Source organism: Apium graveolens, chromosome 6, assembly GCF_009905375.1.
Source record: "Apium graveolens cultivar Ventura chromosome 6, ASM990537v1, whole genome shotgun sequence".
Lineage (NCBI taxonomy): Eukaryota > Viridiplantae > Streptophyta > Magnoliopsida > Apiales > Apiaceae > Apium > Apium graveolens.
The window spans coordinates 42,540,089-42,548,734 of NC_133652.1; positions in this window are offsets into that span (position 1 = coordinate 42,540,089).

Below are 8,646 nucleotides of genomic sequence, written 5' to 3' on the forward strand. Positions count from 1 at the left end.
TGAACAAGATCAAATTTAGAATTGTTTCCTTAATACTGATTAAGAAGGAGAACTAAGATTCTATGTTATTATTAATGCTTAGGTTCTTAATCCGAAAATAGTAATTGACACGTGTATATTATTTACATGCTTTGATTTATATATGAAATAATTCTTTTGAATTATATCATTATATTTTGGGTGATGGAATTATATACATGGTGGATATTATTTATTGAAGGAATCCATGTCCTGATAATATTCGGGTTAATGATGTCCCCTTGAAAGCTCAAAAAGATTTAATTATGTGAAACCCTGCAGGTGTAATTTATTCTGGCATAATTAAATAAAGGTTGAGTGGATGATCAAGGATAAAAGATATTAATTAAATAAATTATCAGTAATTTATTTAATTAATGGACATATGATATTTTAAACATGGGGAATTTAATAAGCAAATAATATTGAAACCGAATTAATTAAATTACGGTATTAGGAAAGGTAGTGCAAATATTAATTCTTTAGTGGATTGAATTAATATTTAATTACATTGGGCTAGGCTCAAGATGTAATTAGAAGGCCCAACCTAATTATCCATGGTCCCTATTGTAGCCTATATATATTCTTATTCTCTTCTTGCTTGGCAAGTGTGTGAAAACATATTGTAGCCACCAAGGAGCAAGAAGAGAGGATAACTTGAGAAGACGGAGGCCACACTTCGCTCAAGGGAATTTGGGAATACAATAGAAGAGCGTGGAATCAATCATTAACAAGGTAATCCTCTTTTCGTAATCTTTATCATAAAATGTAGTAACACCCTAAGTCCGTGGTTCCCAACATCCATCACCATTACCTTGAGTATCATCATGATTAACATGTTCTTCACCAGCAACAACCTCAGGTTCTTGATCATGTTCTGATTTTGAATCTGACATATCATCAAACTTCAGTTTCTCAGAAGGATCTTCAGTTTGGATACTAGGGAGTTTAGTGTCATCAAATGTAACATTGACACTTTCAGTTACTTTGTGTTGATCAATGATATACACCCTGTATGATCTTCTTCCATATCCAACAAAAATACCCTCATATGCATTTGCCTCGAATTTACCACGACGATCATCTTCATCCTTGAGCACGAAGCATCTGGCACCAAATACATGAAAGTATTCGATAGAAGGTTTCTATTAATTCATAATCTCATAAGGAGTCTTCATGAAGCCTTTGTTGATTAGAGTTCGATTCTGAGTATAACATGCAGTGTTGACAACTTCAGCCCAAAAATACATTGGAAGACCTGATTCACTTAACATAGTTCTTGCAGCTTCAATCAATGTACGATTCTTTCTTTCTACCACTCCATTTTACTGAGGGGTTCTAGGAGCTGAAAATTGTCTGGTAATCCCTTTGTCGGTACAGAATCCATTGAGAAGTGAATTCTTGAATTCTGTTCCATTATCTGACCTTATTGCTCTAACAGGGACATTAGAATCTAACTCAATCAACTTGATATGATCAATCACAACTTGTGGTGTTTCATCCTTAGAGTGAAGGAATAAAACCCACGTATACTTGGAATAGTCATCAACTATCACAAGACAGTAACACTTCTTTGACATCGAAAGAATATTAACTGGTCCAAATAAATCCATGTGCAATAATTGCAGAACACCAGTTATGGAGGATGTGTTAGTGCCTCTGTGACTTGCTTTCTTTGACTTTCTTTTCTGGAAAGCCTCACACAGTCCTTCTGGGGAGAATTCCAGCTGAGGCAGACCTCTGACCAATTCTCTTTTGACAAGAAAATTCATTATTTTAAAATTGAGATGAGAAAGTCTCTTGTGCCATGGCCAACTCTCATCTGATGATGCCTTTGCATAGAAATAATTGACTTCAGGATTGTTTCCAGAGTTCATGTCAGCTACGAACATATTTCCTTTCTGGATTCCCATCAAGGAGGGTTTTTCACTTTTCTTGTGCAGAATCTGACACTTCAGCTTGCGAATAAAACATTGTAGCCGTTGTCACAGAACTGACTAATACTAAGCAGATTGTGTTCAAGTCCTTGCACAATATACACATTTTTAATGATAACATTACCAGCTTGCAAACAGCTGGGCCAGCTTTCTCCAAAGGTAACCACTGGGTCAGCTTTCTCAACCACATTTGATAGCAGGGCTCTATCTCCGGTCATATGTCTTGACGATCCGCTGTCAAGAATCCACACTACCGGTTGCACCTGTTTAATGCCCTGCAATACAAATGGATTAGACCTTCTTCGGAACCCAAGCTTGGTTGGGTCCGGCATACTTGTAAAATTGGCCTTTATCAGGCAAAACAACATTCTTAACTTTAATGTTCTCAACTTTCTCAATGACTGGACATTTGACCTTGTAAACAGCCTTGACAAATTTCTGTTTAGGCTTAGGCACAAATGTCTCCTTTATAGCTTTAGGAGGACTAGCAGTCTTAGACCTGTCATGCATCCTATTATTCACATGCTGACGAGGAGTAGTCTTATCATTAGAAACATGCTTACCATTAAAATAAGCATACATCAAATTAAAAGCACAAGACATACAATCAGGAACACCACATGCTTTATGAGAGGGATTAACAATAGGCAACTTATGCATGGTAGACATGGCGATTTTGTTATCCAACTCATGTGTGTCTGAGTTAGTCTCAGTTGCTTTCACAACTTTGACTGGAACCTTTGACATATTTGACTTGGAAACAACTTTCTCATTAGCAAGATCTTCAGCATGGCTTTCTTCTTGAATAATAAAAGAGGTCTCATCAAATGGTTCAGCAATTGATTTTTTATAGAGGGGTTTATCAACACCCTTAAGCACATGTGGTACTTCCCTACCTTTAGCACAAACATGAGGAGGGGAGTTTATGCCTAATTCTCCAATAGAAACATTATAATCATAACCTACTCCAGATGTTTGATTAATAGCTTGCTTATTGTAGAACTCTTTAGCCTTAGAGCAAGAATTAAAGTAAGCTTCGACCTTAGTCTCAAGGCCGGTGATCTTGTCTTTGAGAATAGTTTCGAGTTGTCTATAACAGTCTTTATCTTGATTAATGTGCACAAGTCTTAATTCATTGACCTCTTTCTCAAGGTCTTTAATTTGTTGAGTTAACATTTCATTATCACGATGAGCACAATCTAAGGAGCCTCCTAGATGATAGACTAATTCAGCATCAGTAAATTTTACCTCTTTTCTTGACGATGAGGTGTTTGCATCACTAGCCATAAGAGCAAGAATCCCAACTTCTTCATCTTCACTGTCAGTATTATCCCAGCTTCTTCCCTTTGCCAGGTAAGCCCTTTCAGATTTACTCTTCTGATTAGAATCATAAGAGTTCTTCTTAACTTGTTTTGGCTTCCTGCATTCTGTGGCAAAGTGTCCCAACTATTGCAGTTAAAGCATCGAATGGTGCTTCGATCAACCATCCCTGTTTTGTATCCACCACTGCTTGTGTTAGAGGATGAAGATCCACCTTTCTGGAATCTGTTGTAATTGGACTTGTACTTGAACTTGGGATTCCTCTTGAATCTGACATTGGAGAATCTCTTGACAATCAGGGCCATTGACTCATCTTCCAATTGCTCCAGTTCTTCCAAGGAGTAAAAATCATCTCCTGATTAATTTGTAGTAGGAGGATCAAATTTTGCTACTATCACATTTTCTTCAGCCTTGGAAGACTGTACCATTCTCTCTGACTGTTGAGATTGTTGTTGTTGTTGTGGTTGTTGTTGTTGTTCTTCAACTACTAGAGCAGTAGACGTGCTGACCACTCTTCCTTTCCCGTAGACTTCCTTCTGCTGAATCTGCTCTAACTCATAGGTTTTTAGCACACCATAGAGCCTTTCCAAAGAAATCTCATTAAGATCTCTCGCTTCTCTTATGGCAGTGATTCTATGTTCAAGATGAGTTGGCAGTGTTAAAAGGAACTTTTTGTTGACCTCCCTGATTGAGTAATATTTTCCATTTATATTCAGGTTGTTGATCAATGCATTGTACCTCTCAAACATTTCAGTGATTCCTTCTCCTGGATTGGATTTAAAGTGTTCATACTCAGAGGTTAGGATCTCTAACTTGTTCTCTCGAACTTCCTATGTGCCTTCATTAATCACCTCAATAGTTTCCCAAATGTGTTTGGAATTTTTACAGTTCATCACATGTCTGTTCATCAAGGGATCAAGGGAATCAACTAAAATTAATTGAAGGCTGGCATCCAAGGAGGCTTCTTCTTTTTCAGCAGGAGAAAAATCCTCAGGGTCTTTTACATAGGTTCTAGCTTTGGTAATTACAACATCATCTTCTATAACCTCTGGTTCAATAACCATTGAAATTTTTGGACCCTTCTTTAACACGTCCAGATATTTGGGATTTGCAACTAGTAAAAACAAGAGCATCTTCTTCTTCCACATAATATAATTTTCTTTATCGAACAGTGGAATTTTAACGGTTCCAACTTTTTGTGTAGTCATTATGAATTTTTGAGTAAATAAAAATTCAAGGAGTGGAAGAATCACAAAAGTCTAGGATCTTGATTTGTTCGTTAAGCAGAAGGTTCTGATACCAATTGTTAGGTCCCAATATGTTTGTAGAAGGGGGGGTTGAATACAAACTATACCGTTTAATCGAATAAAATGTGGAATAAAAAAGTGAAACAAAATTCAAGTTAAATAAAACTATTATTAAACTTGAAAGGTGTTACAACAACGGTATCATTTACAAGGGATTAATCTCAAATAAATTATTCCAAATCTAGAATAAATTCGACATGAACTTTTTCTATTTTTGAAATAAAAGGATCAAATGCTAAAAGTAATTTGAGATTAAGTTCTAGGGATTTTGATCCGCTAGATAGTTACACAAGAACAGGAAAAGGATTTTTAGTGGTTTAGATTTAACAATAAATACTAGAAATTAATGTCTAGAGAAATTACAATAAGTTCTCTGCTGTTCTGTGTTCTTCATGTGGTTTTGATATTCAATGCTCTTTTGTATTCTTCAGTTTCTGTTCTTTTATATTCAATCAACCCTTGATTTAATTGGCAAGACAATCCTTTTAGCTCAGCAAGACAATCCTTTTAGCTGGTAGAACTTTCGGTAGGACTATTGATTGAACTGGCAAGACTATCGGCAAGACAATCTAAAAAGACTTGGAAAGACTTTCGGTATGACAATCCAATTGTCATACCAGTTCAAATATTTGTCTTGCTGATTTAATTTTGAATATTAATTCAAAATCATTTCTGAAAAATGCATAATAATAATTCAGAATTAATTATCCAATTAATTCAATTAATCAATAAATTAATCTTTGCAGATATAATTTATTTTCTTAATTAAATTATATGACTTAATTAATTAATAGAGAATTAATACTAATCTTGAACATCTACCACTCTTCTGACAATCTTTTGAAAATCACTGAAACTTATGAATCCATTTCACCACTTCAATGTTGACACTCGATTTACTGTCTGATTCATGAATGACTAACATCTATGATGTTTCTTCATGTCTTGATTTTCTTCAGATTAAATCCCTATAATTAATTGATACCCTGACAAGATCTCTATCACTTGATTAAATCCACAATCTTGGTTTATATCACTGAGGCTTGATCAATTTCTTGAGCTTCTTCCAGTGAATTAAGTCCTCAAGTCTGTAGATGAATAATGTTACTTAATCCTTTGACATATGTTACTTTGAGAGATCTTTCTGACGATAGAACCACTATTTACTTGTTACATCCTTATTTGAGTTGAGTTAAATCCTCGAATAAACAAATAGGCTATGACATATGCCTTTCAGCCATGGCATCTCGTACTGAGTCAAGCACACTTCCATTACTCACAATGGAAGCATATAGACCAATAGATGATACTCAGGACACAGAGAGAGGAGTGCACATTGAGTCAGTTATAGTGCCTGCCATAGTTACGGCAGAAGAGCAGTCACATGCTTCAGAGAGAAAATCTGACTCTCAGCCACCTCTAATTGAGTCATTTTCTCCCCTCCCAGATCCAACACCTCTGCCTCCCTCACGGGATTCTTCACTCGCAGATTTATCTGGAGAAAGTGGAGGGCAACTCGGTCAACCTATCCCTGAAGCAATTCACACATCTAGTTCACATGAAAAGATAGGTTTGACTGAGGATCGGGACTCGCGAATTCCCATTGCACCACCACTGACCTCTCTTGAAGAGGCTAGGGTGATTTCAATTGCAGGTACAGAAGACCAGCTACAGGATGGCTCCTCACGAGCACTTATATTGAGAGAAACACAAGCACGTGAGTTTAGTGAACCAAACAGGAGAGATATTCAGGTGAGCGCACACACAGACACAAACACTGAAAATCTGTTAGCTCAAATTGCTGATCTGAAAGAACAACTTGCTAAAAGTCAGACTGAGGCACAAATATTCAAAGCACAAGTGGTTGAACGTTCTTCTTCTTCCACCTCTGTTAATAATCAGCTGGCACTCATCAGGACTGAGATATCAAATTGAAGTCCACTGTTGTACCAAAGCTTAACTCAATCCAGGCATCTCCAACTTTATCAGCTGAAGACATTTCAAACTTTTGCTCTCTCCATATAAGAATGACTTCTCTAGAAGACCTGGTTGAAATGAATCATTCACGGGACTCTTCCAGATTTGTGAAGATAGAAAAGGACATGGAACATCTCAATGAAGGGATGAAACACTTGTATTTCATGATAAAAAATTCTCACTGCCCTAATGAAGAGCAAAGGATTTTCTTTGAAGGGCCATCTGGTGGAGGCTCGGGCTCTGGAGGAAATGGAGGTCATGAGGGGTCTCAAGGTAAAGCTGTAGAGGATTCCTCAACTAAGGGGGAGAAACAGGGGAGAAGTGGAAAAGAAAAAGTTCAAGATTCTGATGTTGGAGGGACAAGGAAGGCTGATGATGAATACTATAGTAGAGAACAAGATGACTTTGACATTCTTAATGTTCCAACTGTTACCACTGAACCAGTCATGGAAGATAAAGCTGATATCTTTGAAGCTGAAGAGGAAAGTCATTTTGAAGACTGGGAAGATGAAGCATCAGTGGACCATGTCTTTGAGAAAGAGTTCCAGAAAGAGCAGTCGGAGTTGAAGAGAAAAGAAGTTGAACTTCAAAAGATATCTCAGATCATTGACATGAGGAAGGAAATCCCACGAACAGAAACTCTTGAAAAGCAACGTCTTCATGACATCAAAGCTGAAGAAAGGAGGAGAGATGTAAATCTGAAGATTAGTGTAAAATGGGATGAAGCTAGGAGAGTACTTGATATGCCTCAGCTGAGCACAAACAATGATAGGCAGTTTCTACACCTTCTTGACAAGCTGGAAATCTCTAATCCAAACAATGACATGTACATGAATGCTATCAAGACTGAACTCTCAAGGATCACGGCTACCTTTGACAGATCTTTAAATGAAATGAGCATCTTTGTATATTGTCATAATGAAGGATCTTTTAAAGTATCACTTCACTTGTTTGAGAATCGTTCTTTATCTGGGATTTGGGTTCTACTCAACAAAGTAAAAAGAAGCTCAGAATTAAATGAAATTCTTTGAGAAAGGCTCAAAGAGTTTGCCAGCAGGGCTAGTCCTCAAGTGGTCAACAATCCTCATCAGGTAAGATTTTTTAAGTCTGACTGTCTTCAAATCTGCCATCTCAATGCACAATCTCTTAAAGACTACTCTACTAAGCATCTTGTCTGGATGGAACATCACTTAAGAATTGTCGGATACTCATCCATGTTGAAAACTCAAGCTGCTGATCTGATTCAAGCTTACTGTGAAAAGAACATCAAAAGGTACAATCAGTTTAAGAATAATCTAAGTTCAGTCAGGGTTCAACCAGTCAAACCAGGTAGTCTCTCTACAGAAAAGGATCGTGTCTTCGATAAGGAATTGCTGCAAGAATTGGAAGAAGGTGAAGTTGGAAGGGAAGATCACTGAATTCGAATAGCTCAAAACTTAATGTAATATGCTTAGAGCTTTATGAATCAAGATAGACCAATGTATTCATATGTTCAGACTAGAGGAGCATCTATCTTATATTCACTTGTAAATTTCTTTTGGAATCTGGAAAATGTTAAATATAATCCAGAACTTTTCTGCTATTTACTTTGCATTTCTGTTAATATCTTTTTCTTATTTGTTAGTTGAGTTATCCTCTAGGTATTTGTTGTTATTGTCTAACAAACAAATAGGGGGAGATTGAAAGGCATATGTCATAGCCTATTTGTTTATTTGAGGATACTCAAATAAGAATGTAATAAGTAAATAGTAGATCCACAGTCAAAGAGATCTCTCCAAGTAACATTTGTCAAAGGCTTCAGTATCAATGTTCATCTACAGCTTTAAAAATTACTTCACTGGAAGAAGTTCAAGAAATTGATCAAGCCTTAATGATATAAATCAATATTGTGGATTTAATCAAGTGACAGAGATCTCGTCAGGGTATCAAATATTTACAGGGATTTAATCTGAAGAAAATCAAGTTATTAAAGTCAAGACATGAAGAAACGTCACGGAAGTTAGTCACTCATGAACCAGACAGTACATTGAGTGTCAATATTGAAGTGGTGGAATTGATTCATAATTATCAGAAGATTTTCAGAAGAA